This window comes from Dasypus novemcinctus, chromosome 13 (assembly GCF_030445035.2).
Source record: "Dasypus novemcinctus isolate mDasNov1 chromosome 13, mDasNov1.1.hap2, whole genome shotgun sequence".
Classification (NCBI taxonomy): domain Eukaryota; kingdom Metazoa; phylum Chordata; class Mammalia; order Cingulata; family Dasypodidae; genus Dasypus; species Dasypus novemcinctus.
The window spans coordinates 99212047-99229579 of NC_080685.1; the positions used below are offsets into that span (position 1 = coordinate 99212047).

At 37.3% G+C, this 17533-nt stretch overlaps 1 protein-coding gene across 13 annotated transcripts in view; it reads left to right on the forward strand.

Moving 5' to 3' along the window:
* Positions 1-17533, forward strand: part of RPS6KC1 (ribosomal protein S6 kinase C1) — a 237492-nt gene that overhangs the window by 61928 nt on the left and 158031 nt on the right. The window lies entirely within an intron of this gene.

Consider the following 17533-nt stretch of genomic DNA (forward strand, 5'->3'; position numbering starts at 1 on the left):
TTCTGTATAGTTCATCTTTGTCATTTATCTTGCTAATCCTTTCCTAACTGTATTTCTTTATATTTTAAAAATTCCTTCTTTGTGGTCACCCTGTGGTTTATATTACACAACCTACATTTGACACCACTAGTTTGAAAGATACCAAGTTGGTTTTTTTTAAACTTCATTTTTTAGAGAAGTTTTATATTACAGAAAGTTACATTGAAAATGTAGGAGACTTCCATATACCCCACCCCTTCACCTCTTACATTTTCCCCTATTAATAACATCTTATATTAGTGTGGTACATTTTTTACAATTGATGAACAAATATTCAAGCATTGTTACTAGTCCTGGTCTATAGTTCAGTATTGTGGTGTACACTTTCCACTGTGCAATTTTATAGGTTTTGAAAAAATTTATAAAGGCCTTTATCTGCCCTTGCAAAATCATGTAGAACAATTCCAATACCCCCAAAATGCTCCATGTTCTGCCTTTTCTTCCCTCTCCCTCCCCTCAGAACTTCTGGTAACCACTATTTTTATATCAATTTTACAAGTTCTTCTGTTACTACAATAATAAGTCTACTTTGGTTGCATTGCCCCCTTATGTTTGTTCATTCCTCAGTTTTGATTACTTTGGGATTGTGATGCCCTCTCTGGAAAAGATACCAACTTAACTTCAGTAGCCAATATGCTCTCTGCTTCCATGTCCATCTATTTTTCCTCTTTATGTGTTTTTCCCCCCATTCTACCACTTTATATTTTTCATGTCCCTTTTCAGGAAATATACATTTTTCTTGTTCGATTGCATCCTGAATCATATAGGAACTAAAGGGTAGAATTATATATTGAGGATACAGCATTTCTTGGTTTTGTGTTTAACATTTTAATTACCCTTACTGATAATCTTCATTTCTTCACAGTACTCCAAGCCACTCTCTCCTGTCATTTCCTTGCAATCTGCAGAACTCTCTCTAGTAACTCTTGTAGGACAGTCTCTTGTTGATGAACTCTGAGTTTGTTTATTGAATATTTAAGACTCTCCATCAGTTTTGAAGGACAGTTTTTCTTTATAAAGAAGTTTTAACTGACAGGATTTTTTCTTTCAGTATCTTAAATATATCATCCCTCTGTCTTCTTTCTTCCATGGTTTCTGATGCTGTGAAGAAACCTTGTTCCCTTGTATGTAATGAACTGCTTTTTTCTTGCTACTTCTAGAACTCTCTCTTTATCTTTGTCATTTGACATTCTGATTAGTATGGGTCTTGGAATAGGTCTCTCATAACCTAATATATGTTGTGCTTCTTGGGCATGAATATTTATATCTTTCATAAGAGTTGGGAAATTTTTGCCCATTGTTTCCTCAGATACTCTTTTTGCCCCTTTTCCCTTCTCTTCTCCTTTTGGGACACCCATGACGTGTATGTTTTTGTGCTTCTTACTGTCACTAAAATCCCTGAGACACCACTGAATTTTTTTCTGTTCTTGTCTCTATCTGTTCTTCTGACTATATGATTTTGATTGTCTTGTCTTACTAGTTCACTGATTTTTTCTTCTGCCTCTTCAAATCTGCTGTTGTTTGCCTCTAGTGTATTTTTTTCTAGTGTATTTTTAATTCTACTGTTGTGTCTTTCATTTCCATAATTTCCATTATATTTCTTTTAATAATTTCAGATTCTTCTTTATGCTCATAAATTGTTTTATTAATATCTTTTATCTCTTTATTCATATTTTCCTTCATCTCCTTGTATTGATTTCAGCGATTTGTTTGAACTTCTTTTATTAGTTTTTCCAAGTTGTGTATCTCCTCTGAAATTTTAATTTGTTCTCTTGATTGAGCCATATCTTCTTGTTTCTTAAGCATGGCTTAATTTTTTGCTGTTTTCTAGGCTTCTGATTATCTGATGTGTTAACTCTGAAGGTCAGTTTCTGGGTTTTATTGTTGATTGTCTTTGTGTTTACATACTTTTTTGTTGTTTGATCCAACTTATTTTAGACCTTTAGAATAGTCTGTGTTTAACTGATCAGATTTTCCCAGCTCTCATCTGATTCTCGCCCTCCTTTAAAAAAATAATGGTTTCATCTTCTCCAGAAACCCTAATCTGCTCTGTTTGTGCAGAATTTTCTCCCCAGCACCTATGATTTATTTAAATCCCTTCTCTCACTCAGTGCCCATTTTCCTTTTCTCTTCTGGATCCCTCCTGTTCTATAGCAGGTCAGTTTAATCATCTGCCCTCTTCTGTTTTTTAAAATTTTATTTCTTCCCTGCTAGGGTATCTCACCCCAGGGAGCCAGATGGGGTCAATACAGAAAGGTGGGGCAGTACAGAAAACTGTTTTACATTTAGGTGGTCCATTCAACAGAAATGACTATAGCCCTCCTGACTTTTTTTCAGAGAGATTTATTCATTTTGGTTTTCTCTGGTGTTTCCTCTTATTTAATGTCAGATTATATATTATTGCTGGATACCACAAAGGTGATGTGTCCTTCTCAAAGTATCACGTGTGAAGGCACATGATATCCATTTGCCCTCAGATAATTTGTATCACCTGGTCAAGATATCGTCCAGTTTTTCTACTGTATATTAGTTTCCTGTGACTGCTGTAACAAGTTAACACAAAACTCGTAGCTTAAAACAACCAAAATTTATTTTCTCACAGTTCTGGAGGTCAGTAGCACGAAATTGGCCCCACTAGGCTGAAATAAGTATTAGCTCCTTCCAGTTAGCTCCTTTCAGAGGCTTTAGGGGAGAATCAGTTCCTTGTCTCTTCTTGCTTCTGGTGCTCTGCCTTCCTTGGCTTGTGGCTGTATTGCCCTTCTCTCTAAGGCTAATATAGTCAAATCTTTCTGTGAAACCTGACTTTCTTTTATAAAGTTGCTTGTGATGGCATTTATTGCCCACATGGCTAATTAAAAAACAAAACAAAACTCACAAACTCCTTTATTCTTACAAGGAAATAGTCACAAATGACTTCTCTTCCTAAATTCCCCATCTCAGGATACTTAATCACATCTGCAAAGACCCTTTTTCCAAATAATGTGATATTTACAGGTTCCAAGTATTAGGATCTGATATATTTGGGGGCTATTTTTGAGACTACCACCAACTATTTAATCATTTTTTTTTCTTTGTTACAGTTAATAGGCAGGGCTGCCCCCTTTTGATATAGAGGTGGAGTGGACATCATCATCCTAGGGTCCACAGGATGGAGGAATAAAATATGGATTAAAGTGGACTTACTGGATTCTACTATAGAACTATTGTGACTAGTAATAGAAGAAATTGTAGCATTGATGTGGAGAAAGTGGCCATGGTAGTTGCTGAGGGCAGGGAGAGGGAAGAAGAGCTGTGATGTGGTGGCATTTTTGGGACTTGGAATTGTCCTGAATGATATTGTAGGGACAGATGCTGGACATTGTATATCCTGCCATAACCCAGTGAATGAACTTGGGGAGAGTGTAAACTACAATGTATACTATTATCCATGTGCTGCAGCAGTGCTCCAAGTGTTCACCAAGTGCAATGAATGTGGCACAGTGATGGAAGAGGTTGTTGATGTGGGAGGGGTGGGGGTGGGTGGGTATGGGAACCCCTTATATTTTTTTAATCTAACATTTTTTTGTGCTCTGTGTATCTTCAAAAAAATACAATTAAAAAAAAAAGAAGAAAAAAGAATAGGCAGGGCTTTGGGAGAAACTTTTTAAGGTCATCAAAATATTGTGCTCTTCATCAAAATTGCACCTTAGATTTAACGGCTGTTGATGATTTTTGCACAAACCAAATTTTACATGATGGTTATAAAATAGTGATTATTAAATTCTAGCACCATATTTACCATTACCCTCCTCTCTTCCTTTATCTCTGCCTTTTTCTCTTTCATTCATAAGAACTCATATTTATAACTGGTACCTATTTTTTTCATAGTAATTTAGAATTCATTGATATACTTAATTATTTTAATGTTTAAATTCTCCCAACTGTGACCCATAGGAGCTTCTTTATGATGGCTTCTGTGTCCTTGTAATTTGATCCCATCATATTTTTCAGGGCACTCATTATTTTCAGGCATAACAAGATGTTCAGTGCTCACCTTGAATTTATTCTGCTGTAGCCCCATTATTGGCCATTTCTTTAAAGAGATACCTGGTTGCTTTTAGTGTGGAAGGGTATTAGAGATTGTGCCAGTTATCAATTATCTGCCCCTTATCTCCAAATCCACCCTTGGTTGCCTTGTTGGATCTCCTTTTCCAGCTGGCATGCATAAGCTTAATCAATAGAGAGAGTGTTGGAGGGACACTGCAGGAGATAATTTCAGGTGGTTCTGCCCATTTCTGTTTGCTCTGCATTGCTAGTGGAGTGGGCGTGGGACACATAGTGGAACTCACCCACTAGAAAATTTTGTTACCAGTATCTGCCAGGGCTCTGGGCCTTCAGCCTTTACCTATTGGTATCACAGCAGGGAGTTTTCTGCTTGCCAGTTGCTGCCTTGCCCACCAACTTTGGCCCTCCAACCGTGGATCAGCTGTGACCCCAGTGCAACTCAGCTAAGTGCAGCCTTACTTCTCCAGTGAGATCTAAGTTTTAGTGTTGGTGAGGAGGCTTTCCTTCCAAGTTTGTTCCTTCCTTAAATGCTCTCATTCAACCCTAGGGTATTCCTTTGAATTCTCTTTTATTCCATTTTAATGGTTAATACTGTGTCAATAGTTAATTCTTTACAAGACCTTCCCAGTTCTTACTGTGTAGAGTTCATTTTCTGCCTGAACCCTGTTTGATATATTGATCACTATCTGGACAGTAAGTATACTTATTGTTACTTTCTTCTAGGTTCTTTGAGCAGCTAGAATTAGGAAATACAATGCATATATACAATCCATACATTGATAATACTTCTATTCATAGACAAACCTACATATGTAAACACATATATTTTATACATATATATAGATATTTTAGAATTGCTAAGAGATATTTTATATCTTTTACCAAACATTTTTAAATATTTTCAAGTATAGTTAACCTAGATTTTAGGTTTCCAGTCTTGATTGATTGATTATTTATTTATTTATTTCTCTCCCCTTCCCCAGTTGCCTTCTCTCTATTTCCATTTGCTATGTGTTCTTCTGTGACCATTTCTATCCTTATCAGCAGCACCGGGAATCTCTGTTTCTTTTTTGTTGCGTCATCTTGTTGTGTCAGCTCTTCGGTGTGTGCGGCGCCATTCTTGGGCAGGCTGAACTTTCTTTCGCGCTTGGGCAGCTCTCCTTATAGGGCGCACTCCTTGCGTGTGGGGCTCCCCTAACATGGGGGACACCCCTGCGTGGCAGGGCACTCCTTGCGCGCATCAACACTGCGCATGGGACAGCTCCACATGGGTCAAGGAGGCCCGGGGTTTGAACTGTGGACCTCCCATGTGGTAGGCGGATGCCCCAACCATTGGGCCAAGTCCACTTCCCTTGATTATATATTTAAAGATTATTATTGATTATTATTGTAGTTAAAAATTCTTTTTAATAATTTGTGGAATATTTTTTTGAAAAGGATATCAGATGGTGCTCTATTTTACTTTTCTTTCATTTGAATAGATATCGCTTCTAAGATCATTTCTTAAATAATCTAACCTTTTCCCAATGATATTGAACCTACCATCTTTATTATGTATTAATTTTTCATATGCATTGCCATTAAGGATTTTCTCTTTTGTGACATGTGTCTATTCTTATATCAACGTGTATTTTATATTATACCACTTAACTGGTACCAGTTGTATTTTCATCAACCTTGGGGAAACTGCTGCCTTTTAAGATTGGCCTTGGGGAACGGTTGTAGCTCATTTGTTGAGTGCCTGCTTCCTGCATGTGAAGACCCGGGTTCAATCCCTGGTACCTCCTAAAAAAAAAGATTGGTCTGAAATTCCTGGGGCTCTTAGATAGGGAATTCTGGGTTTTAAGAAGTTGTGCCAGTTATCCATTTGTTGCCCTTTAGTTTCAAGTTTCTTCTTTCATTTTCTGTTCTGTGATAATGAGTTGGAGCCTTTAAGTATTTTTCCTTTACAGTAAGCATGCTGTTAATCTTGACAGTAGAGTGCTGGAGAAGCATTGCAGGAGGGTAGAGGCTTCTAGAACTTCCTTTTTTCAATGGGCTACTGATTTTGTTTCTACTTGCCTTTGCTGCACTGTTGTGAAAGGTATTCTGTCCCAGCCATGTACTCAGAACACAGTCTCTTGATAAGCTTACAGTCCAAATAGGTTGGTGACACCTTGCTGAAGATACCAAAGCACCCCAGGCTTACTGCAGAGCAGGCTTCTTACTCCCCGACTCCCTATGTGTATCTGCTCCTCAGCTTTAGCTGTCCAGCATCCTGGAAGGTTGTTTTCTGTGCCTTTCTTGACAGGTACACTGTTGTGCATCTCAGACCTTGTTGTACTGCTAATGAGTGGGCTTCTGAAGCCCCCACTCTTTCTGGATGGCCACCTGTCAGCCCTGGCCTGCTTTTATCCCAGAAGGTTGTTTGTGGTGGCCTTCTTGATGTAGAACTGTGTATGTCCAGTGGCCTTTCATCACCTTGCTTGTGAGTTGTCTTGTGACACACTGACTCTGTGCCCACTTGCCAGCCTTGACCCACCTGAACTTTGGAGAGGTCTTTCCTTCTTTCCTGGCAACTGTGGGGTGGCTCTTGCCCTGGGAACCCAGCAAACTTCACCCCCATCCAGTATGCTGCAAACCGTGCTTTCTTCAAGAAGGTCTGAATCCTAGCCTTGGGGAGTTGTTCCCCCTTCCAAGAGTTCCTTCCTTGGGTTCTCTTCCTCAACCCTACCGTATTCTTTAGAGTCCTCCTTCTACCATTCTCATTATTCCCCTATAATGGTTAGTAATTCCTTGTGTTAAACTTTTGTTCAGATTGCTATGTGATTTTGGTTTCTTGATCGAACCCTGACATATACAGATCCTACTGATGTTCTCTTTGATATAGGAAGAAATCCAAATGATCCTAAATTATCCAGGACTCTAGCACTCTCTGACGTTCACACTTGCTTCCTCAAAATTCCTTGCATGTACCACTACTCTTTGATATCTGGGACAAGATGCTGAGAGTCTCATATAGTATAGCAATGTCAGTGGTATTTGTACCAGAATGATATGACCACCAAGAACTTGATGTTCTAATTCTTTAATTTTAACAAATACTTAATATTAACTTATTAAATTTTTTATTGAAATAGTAATAAGTGAGAGATATCTTGGGTACATAATGAAAGAAGAAAGGATTTCTGTTTTCATGGACAAAAAACAATTGAGACTATGGGCAGCAGTTTAGTTAGTAGCAAAAGCACCATTAGTTCTGTCTGGGCTGGCAACACATTCTGTTCCCAAACTACGCATTAGTGGCTCATGGACTATTAATACAGGAGGCTATTCACCTATTAAAAAATCAGACTGCTTGTTTTTGGCTTTTGAGCCCAGGCATTCCATGCAGCTCCACATTGCTGTTCCCTTCTATATTATAGTGATTATCCAGTATTGACGATTCCTTAATTCTTTTCTTGACACCTTTCCCGATTAAAGTTGAGGCTGCTCTTTGCCGTTGTAACTATTGCCTCTTTTGGCCACTAATTTGCTGCTGCTGTTGGGCTGGCAAGCATGGTTGCATGTCAAAAATCTGTTATTTTAGTGGAGTCTTCTTTGATTAATTTCACTTCAACTCTTAATTAGCTAGAAATTTTCTGGACACATGTAATTAAAGAAACACTTTAAAACTAGCTGCTGGCATAAAACGATTCAACAGTCTCTGTCTCTGTTAAACTTACTGCTCTCACAGTTGAAGAAATGAACATCATGATCTGTGAGTTGCAAAAGGGAACTGCTTTAGGATGTGATATTTCTTCACAGTCACGTTTTAAAGTCTTGTAACACTACTTTTATTATGAAGAAACAATCTGGAAAAGTCATGAATCTGAGTTTTAAGAATCATGTCAAAAAGTTTTCTGTGTATTCTGTACTTAACTGTTTTTTCCTCCCCCTGACTTTTATTTCTTGACACTGTCCTAAGCTGTGATTAACAGACTGCCTCAGTCTTAGTTCTGGATGAACAAATGAAATAACAAGTTAAGATTTAAGAGTTTTGGAGTGACTGATTATAGGTGATGATATCATTGTATGTTTCACAAGGCAGAAATGAAAAATTTTGATTATATATAGTACAGGCATATTTTGTTTCTTTGTGCGTTGCTTTATTACCCTTTGCAGATGTTGCATTTTTTAGAAATTTAAGGTTTGTGGCTGTTCTACATCAAGCAGGTCTATCAGCACCATTTTCCAACAGTATGTACTCATTTCATGTTTCTACGTCACATTTTGGTAATTCAACTTTTTATTATTATATCTGTTATGATCCGTGATCGGTGATCATTTATGTTTCTATTATAATTGTTTTGGGACACCATGAACTGAGTGCATGTAAGTTGGCAAACTTAATGGATAAATGTATGTGTTCTAACTGCTCTACTGACTGGCTGTTTCTCCATCTTTTTCCTTCTCCTTGGGCGTCCCTATTCCCTAAGACACAACGATATTGAAATTAGGCCAATTAATAACCCTACAATGGCCTTTAAGTGTTCAAGTGAAGGGAAGAGTCGCACATCTCTCACTTTAAATCAAAAGCTGGACATGATTAAGCTTATTGAGGAAGGCATATTGAAAGCCGAGATAGGCTGAAAGCTAGGCCTTATGTCCCAAACAAGTGAATGCAAAGAAAAAGTTCTTGAAGGAAATTAAAAGTGCTGCGCCAGTGAACAAACGAACGATAAGAAAGTGAACTGACGTGATTGCTGATATGGAGAAGGTTGGTTGTCATCTGGATAGAAGATTAAACTAGCCACAACATTCCCTTGGCCAAAGCCTGGACCAGAGCAAGGTCTTAACTCTCTTCAATTCTGTGAAGGCTAAGAGGTGAGAAAGCTGCAGAAGAGAAGTTTGAAGCTAGCAGAGGTTGGTTCATGGGGTTTAAGGAGAGAAGTCATCTCCATAACTTAAAAGTGCAAGGTGAAGCAGCAAGTACTGATATAAAAGCTGCAGCAAATTATTGAAAAGATTTAGCTTAGATAATTGATGAAGGCAGTGGTGACACTAAACGGCCGATTTTAAATATAGACAAAACAGACTTCTATTGGAAGAAGATGCCAACTCGGACTTTCATAGCTAGATAGGAGAAGTCAGTGCTTGACTTCAAAGCTTCAAAGGACAGGCCAATTCTTATTAGGAGCTAATGTAACTGGTGACTTAAAATAAAAGCCAGTGCTCATTTACCATTCTGAAAATCCTAGGACCCTTAAGAATTATGCTAAATCTACTCTGCCTGCTCTATGAATGGAACAACAAAGCCTGGATGATAGCACATCTGTTTACAGTGTGGCTTATTTGAAGCCCACTGTTGAGACCTGCTGCTCAGAATAAAAGATTCTTTTCAAAATAGTGCTGCTCATTGACAATGCACCTGATCGCCTAAGAGCTCTAATGGAGATGTACAACAAGATTGGTGTGGTTTTCATGCTTGCTGACACAACATCCTTTCTGCAGCCCATGGATCAAGGAATCATTTCAACTTTCAAGTCTCCTGCTTTAGATAGTGATTCCTCTGGTGGATTTGGGCCAAGTCAATTTGGACAGCTTCTGGAAAGGATTCACCATTCTAGATGCCATCGGACTTTGGCCCAGTGGTTAGGGCGTCCGTCTACCATATGGGAGGTCCGCGGTTCAAACCCCGGGCCTCCTTGACCCGTGTGGAGCTGGCCATGCGCAGTGCTGATGCGCGCAAGGAGTGCTGTGCCACACAAGGGTGTCCCCCGCGTGGGGGAGCCCCACGCGCAAGGAGTGCACCCGTAGAAGAGCCGCCCAGCGTGAAAAGAAAGAGCAGCCTGCCCAGGAATGGCGCCGCCCACACTTCCCGTGCCGCTGACAACAACAGAAGCGGACAAAGAAACAAGACGCAGCAAATAGACACGAACAGACAACCAGGGGAGGGGGGGAATTAAATAAATAAATAAATCTTTAAAAAAAAAAAAAAAAGAATGTTTGTGATTCATGGGAGGGGTCAAAATATCAATATTTGCAGAAGTTTGGAAGAAGTTGATTCTAGTCATCATGGATATAACTGCAGATGTGGTAGAAATAGCAAGAGAACTAGAATTAGAAGTGAAACCTGAAGATATGACTGGATTGCTGCAGTCTCATGATAAAATGTGAACAGATTAAGAATTGCTTTTTATGGATGAGCAAAGAAAGTGGTTTCTTAAGATGGAATCTACTCCTGGTGAATATGCTGTGAATGTTGCTGAAATGGCAACAAAGGATTTGGAATATCATCAATTTAGTTGATAAAACAGCAGCCAGGTTTGAGAGGATTGACATTAATTTTGAAAGATGCTCTGCTGTGGGTAAAATGGTATCAAATAGCATCACATGCTACAGAGAGATCTTTTTGAAAGAAAGAGTTGATTAATGTGGCAATCTTCATTGTCTTATTCCAAGAAATTGCCACAGACATCCTAACCTTCAGCAACCATCACCCTGATCCGTCAGTAGCCATAAACAACAGGACAAGACCCTCCACCAGTGAAAAGTTTATAACTCGCTGGAGGGTTAGATGATGGTTAGCATTTTCTAGAAATAAAGTATTTTTAAAGTATTTTTAATAAGGCATGTACTTTTTTTTAACTTGTTGCTGTTGCACATTTAACAGACTACAGTATAGTGTAAACTTTTATATGCAGTAGGAAACAAAAATCATGTGATTTGCTTTATTGTGATATTCACTTTATTGTTGGGGTCTGGAACCTAACCTGTGGTATATCTGAGATGTGCCTATATTTATAAATGGGTTCACACATACAGGAATGCAGATTATGACTTGAACATGTCTTTTTTGGGGTATCTGATTCAATCCCCACCAGTGTCCAACTTCAATTCTTTCGATATTTAGTTTTCCCAGCAGTATTTGTTGAAGAGACTCATAGTTCACCATTGAATGCTCTTGGAAGCTTGTTGAAAATCAGTTGACCATAGATGTATGTGTTTATTTCCAGATTCTCAATTCTACTCCATTGATCTAATCATGAGTAAAGATATATGTGTTTATGTGTGGTATTGTTTTTAGGTGGTACCGGGAAATGAACCCTGGACCTATACATGGGAAGCAGTTGCTCAACCACTGAGTTATGCCTGCTCCCCTCAAGATATAGTTTTAAGTTAAAGGAAAAAAATGTTTCACAACAATATAGTCAGTCAGATCCTTTTAGCATGGAAATGGACGTAAGTGTTTTGTGAACATGTGTATACACATTTGTATGACATTTGTAGTATCTAAGGGGTCAGGGGAAGGACAGCTTTATTTTTTGCTTTACACCTTCTATACTGTGGAATTTAAGTGTATTCATGTATCTTTACCTTTAATATTGGAAGGTACATAGTTTGGTTTATTAAATGTGATAAGCTTGTCACTGGGTGAATGGGAGCTTTTATATAGGTTCTTAGGTAACGTTGTTGCTAATATATTATCTTTGACTTTTGTCCACATGTTTACAAATTATAAAATGAAAGTTCTTAAATTAATCCTGATAAGTAAGCAGTTTATCTCTATAAATTGTATAGTTTATTTATAATACTTGTTAACTGTGAATCCTGCAGGCGGCAGCTGTGGTTATGAGGAAATTGGTTAATCATCTATCTTTTTAGCTGCTCTCACAGTTTTAATATGTAAACCTTAGCAACAAAAGGGTCCTATTGGAGTTCACAGAACCACCAGACATGTAGCTACTATTCTAGTACTATATTGAAAAGAACATTCCTTTTGGAATCAGATAGTTTTAGGTCCAAATCATCTATCCACTATTTAAGTGGTGTGATCTTGTACAAATAACTTACCATTAAATTCTAGTTTTCCTCGTGGGTAAGGTAGGGACAATACCATAGGTGTCTGAATTTTATGTCTATAGTGTGTCTAGATTGGTGGTCAACATATATGAGCTGTTATCTATAGCTGTGTTATTTTATCATTACTACCATATACCATACTCTTTTCTAGCTCCTTCTGTACTTTTACCTTGCTCTGCTGTGGAAATTTCTTGTTAACCTTTGAGAATTTTAGATGTCTCCTCTTCTAAAAGGACCTTCCTCCATGTTTCCCTTAGTCTGAGTTAGTTGTTCTCCCCTTCCATTTCTTTCTTTCTTTTTTTTAAGATTTATTTTATTTATTCCGCCTCACCCCCTGCCCCCATCGTCCCTTGTTTGTGCTCCCTGTCTGCTCTCTGAGTCTATTTGCTGTGTGCTCTCTGTGTCTACTTGTCCTCTCTTTAGGAGGCACCTGGAACTGACCTGGGACTTCCCATGTGGGATAGAGATGCTCAATTGCTCGAACCACCTCAGCTCCCTGCTTTCTTGTGTCTTTCATTGTCTTTTCTCTTTGTGTCTCTTTGTTGCGTCTTCTTGCTGTGACAGCTTGCCATGCCTGCCCATCGCACCAGTCTGTTATTTTGCTTGTCTTCTTCAGGAGGCATTGGGAACCAAATCTGGGGCCTCCCATGTGGTAGGTGAGAACTCAATTGCTTGAACCACATCTGCTTCCCTCTTCCCTTCCATTTCTACATCTTACCACTATAGCACTTAACTCATTTTATTTTTCTCTGGCTTAAAAATTTGCATAATTTTCAGATTTACAGGGAAAAACTCAAAGGAATAATACAGTGAACCCAGTATACCATTTACCCAAGCTGTCAACATTTTTTCCATATTTTCATTTTCTCTGTCTCTTGCTAATTATTTTTCTGAACCATTCAAAATTAAATTGCAGATATCATAACATTTCAACCTTAAGTACTCAAGCGTGCAGTTCCCATATGATCACAGTACCATATCCTATCCATTCTACTTAACATTGGTAAAATAATATCATCAAATATGTAGTCCATTTAAAAATTTTCACCATTGTCCTCAGACTTTCCTTTTTAGCCCTTTTTATTATTTGGTTCTAGAATGAATCATGCCTCTCTGAGTTTGTTTCTTTGATTTAGAATAGTACTTATGTATTATTTTTGTTTTTCATTTCATGACTTTGACATTTTGCAAAAATGTAAAATATTTATTTTGTAGAAGGTCTCACAATCTGGATTTGCATGATTGTTTTCTCATGATTAGATACTTATTTTTTGTTTCTTTGTTTTATCTCCCAGCGCATTATAATTTCCTTGAGAGAATGGAAAACAGCACCTGACAGCTAGGAACTAGCCTGGCACTGTCATGTCTGCCTTATTGTTTCTTGGAACTGACTTGGCACTCTCAGTTAGGCTCTGGTGTTCTCCTGTTGAACATAAACAGTTTCACACAACGCAAACATTAGGCACACCCATTCTGTGTCCATAATGGATGAAGGTGAGAAGAAGACTACCCCATAATCATATGTGAACACAGACAAAAACCTGAACATTGTTTAAGCTACAAAAATGATTGAACATGTCTTCACCCTAGCTAACACGAGTGACTTCTGCTATTTTTTCAATCACAGCTTTAGCCTTGCTGCCTTCTTCCTTTTTCATAGTGAGATTTACTAAAATCACAGACTCAGGGAATTAGATAGAATTCATAGAATCATAGAATTACTCCCACTCCCTGACAGCATCCAATCCAGATTAAAGCCCCTCTTCCTTGAAACTTTTCCAAAAGTTAGTGCAATCCAAATTCTGTAAATCCTTTCTAACACCCTCTTAGTGACATGCCCCAGAGTTTCCATGGTGTGTGTTTTTCTAAGTTTCAAGGTACAGTAAACCCAACTTGTTAAAGTAGAAATATGTTTCTAATGTTCTTTGAATAGAGGGAATTCATACCTGAGAACATTAGTCTCTCTCATTTATACTCTTGTTTATTAAGTGAGAAAATTTAGGTATAGTTAAGAATCACCATCTTTAAGCTTTTCTAGCTAATTTCTTAATGGTCAAGGATAAGCTTTAATTTCAAATAACTAACTTTTTATAATTGATATTTGCATTTTTAAAAAGTTGTACACTCTGGTATTGAGGAGTTGTTCTATATGATAAAAAAAACATAGAGAAGATCCCAAAAGAGAACGTGTAAATCAAAGAGAGAAGCTTATTTCAAGTGATAAACCAGCTTAATTAGAATGTTTGAGTTTAACCCTCCTTCCCCCAGCTGTTAATAAATAAACTATTGCTGGTTAAGGGATGGGAGAGAATAGCTTATTATATATATAAACACACACACACATAAATAATGTATAACATTGCAACTTAAGCCTTCTTAGGAAAAAGTTTATTTTGCATTTTCTATCTTTATCTATAGTTTTTCTCTTCTGTTCACAGGGAAGTAAACATTGACACTGTGAATAGAAATTTAAAGCAGCAATAAGAGAAGGACCTGTTAAGTTTCTGATTTCTTAAGTGAAGTTTTGATTGTATTAAAGGATTAGCAACTAGAGAATAGTCACACGAGTGTTATCTACCATTAGGATGAGGAATGAGTCTTGCTGCTTTTAAGAAATTTAAAAATTAGGTGGCTTTGTTATGTATTAGATCCAGCAGTTATTGCACTAAAAATCTGCCTGCTTCTCTTTCTTTTTGCTAGCAATACTTTTTTTTGTTGTTATCTTGAAATACAATAGGAAAGAAGTGAGCATGTTTTTTCACTGCATTTGTCTAGATGATAATATTCAATGTAATTGAACCTTTCAGCATAAGTCTTTCATTTTGGTTTTATTTCACTCTGAAAAATGTTTAGTTCATCTTTTCTTGTACAAATTTTGTGGAATAGAAATACATAGATGAGTAGAACAACAATAAAGGTGTGCTTTTGACATAGTTATTCTGTTTAGAAGTTGATAAACTCATTGCTTAAGCATTTTAGTGCAGCTTAGTGGGGAGATGGGGTGAATCATGATTACACTAGGAGTAAAACCCAGACACTTTTATTTATTTGTTTCAGATAGTAAATAAGAACTTTTAGATGAGTATCATTAAATATTGAGTCTTACATTAACATTTCTCAGTAAATAGTTAATGCATTTAAAGATAATTACCAGGTGTTCTTATGGGTTGAAGCATAAAATAATGTGTGCATTTTCTAGGTTTCTGTTCTAAAATTATAGACATTTACAAAATTACTAGTATTCACAGGCACTGGAATTCACTTTTTTCCATTAAGGATAAAGAATTGGTGTATAATCCTAAGCACAGGTTCATATTTAATTTCTTTAGTCGAAAGAAGGAATAGTGAAAGTTTAGGTGCATTTTAACTTGCTTGGAAGCTAGATTTTTTCCAAGATTGAAAAATTTAGACTGTTTTCAGGTCATAGAATTTGCTCCAGCTTTTGGGCCTCTTGAAGGCTGTATGCAGATAATATTATTGATAGGTATGGTAATAGTATCTTTCACTTTGAATGTGCTATTGTTGGAAGATTGGGTTTAATTTGTTTCATATGAACTGAGAACTAATAGTAAACAGATTTAGCATAATAGGTTATATTCTACTTGGTTAATTGCTACAAAACTTAAAAAAAAATAGAAGTCAATTTCTTTCTCATGGCGAAAGGCCTGGAGTTAACTTCAGGAATGGGAGCTCCAAAGTGATTGGGGATCTAAGCTCCTACCTTGTTGCTCTCCCATTTTTAACCTTCTAGCCCATAGTTTTTCCTAGAAGAAGGAAAGGATAAAGACGAAAAGGGAGGAGAGGTCTTTTAAAGAGATTTCTGGGAAGCTACTTTGTAACTTTTGCTTATATGTCATTGACCAGAATTTAGTCCATGACCACGCCTAATTGCGAGGTAAACTGGAAATTATAATCTTTATTCTGGGCTGCCTTGGACCCAGTTAAAAATCAGGGATTATTTTACTAAGGAAGAAAGCAAGAATAGGTACTCGGATAGCAATGGGCAGTCTTTGCCTTAATAAATAAGGCAAATAAATAATTTTTCTGAATGTTAGGAATCTCCTAATTGACTGCCATTTGCTTGCTAACCTTTACTGGGTCCTGAGCTCTTTTGGGATGTTGATAAAACTTGCAGACCTTTCCCTAAAAAAATGTACATGTGGGAAAGTGGCTGTGGCTTAGTCAGCTGGGCGCCCGTCTACCATATGGGAGGCCCTGGGTTCACATCCCGGGGCCTCCTTGTGAAGTCAGGCTTGCCCGCACGCTGCGGAGTGCTACCCACCCTGCAGGCTCCATGGAGAGCTGACTCAGCAAGGTGATGCAACAAAAAAGAGAGACAAGCAAAAACACAGGAGAGTGCGCAGTGAATGGACACAGAGAAGACAGCAAGCAAGCCACAAGAGGGGAGGAGAAATTAAATAAATAAATACACAGAAGAATGCACAGCAAATGGACACAGAAAGCAGACAGCATGCAAAAAGCCACAAGGGAGGGGGGGATGAAAAAATGTACATGTGTACATATGCATGACTATTTGCAGGATTGTGGTTTTAGAAACCCATTGAAACCCTAGGGCGTTTATGGACCCACAGTTAAAATTTACTCTTAGTGAAAGGTGACCGACTACTTTCTAGGATAGAACATTCTTTTTGTTAGATAATTTTTCTTAGTTTTCATTAATTCACTCATAGAATCAACAAAAGTTTATTATCATGTTTTCTGTGGTGAACACTATGATGGTGCTTGAAGAGTCAAAGAAACATGATAATTTATTAAGTGCTTATTATGTGCTTGGCATGGCACTGGCAGCTTAAAGTGTGTTGTTTATTTACTCCATTTTGCAAATGAGGAAATATCTGCCTCAGTGAATGATAGAGTTGGTAGCTGAACTCAGGTTTAATTCCAAAATGCTTTCTTTTTATAATAATGAAATAGACACTTCACCAAGAGCATGAGCCATTTTGAGCTGAAGGTGTGTCAGTGGTTCAGTTTCACATTCTTGCCTTGGGTTTTATATAACTAGGAATATATTAGTGCCCCAGTTTTCTGTTAACAGTTTGAAGAGCCATTTAAAGTGTTTAAGTATGTGATGCTATGACTGTTTTGATTATGTATTTTTAAATTTATATTGTGATCATTCTGATACATAGATTGTGACAAGTACCAACAGTAGTCCGACCAAAGAACAAAATAAAATGATCATATTTCAAAATGTCTTATCACCACTCAAACTGTAGATATTATTTTTTGAAATTCTGTAAAAACCCTTTTGATCAACTTGTGAATCAGCTACTGGTGTTGTATGTTCTCTTTTTATCATAAACATGCTGTCTTATACACCGCTAACATCATACATGGAATTTAGCATAAACGCCATTTGCTTCCAGCTGAGGTTTTTGACCCCACTAATACACAGATGTTCTCATAATTTCCTCTCTTCAGCTCCTTTACAAATTAAAAAAAGTAGGAAAGAGAAAATTATATGAGTAATTACAGTATTAAATTACTGTAGAAAACCATTTGAATTCTTTAAAATTCTCTTTTCAACTTTGGTTTCAAATCACAAGCTTCTTTTAAATGGTAAGTTTCTTACATTGACAGCCCTTAGATTATGAATGCATCATTT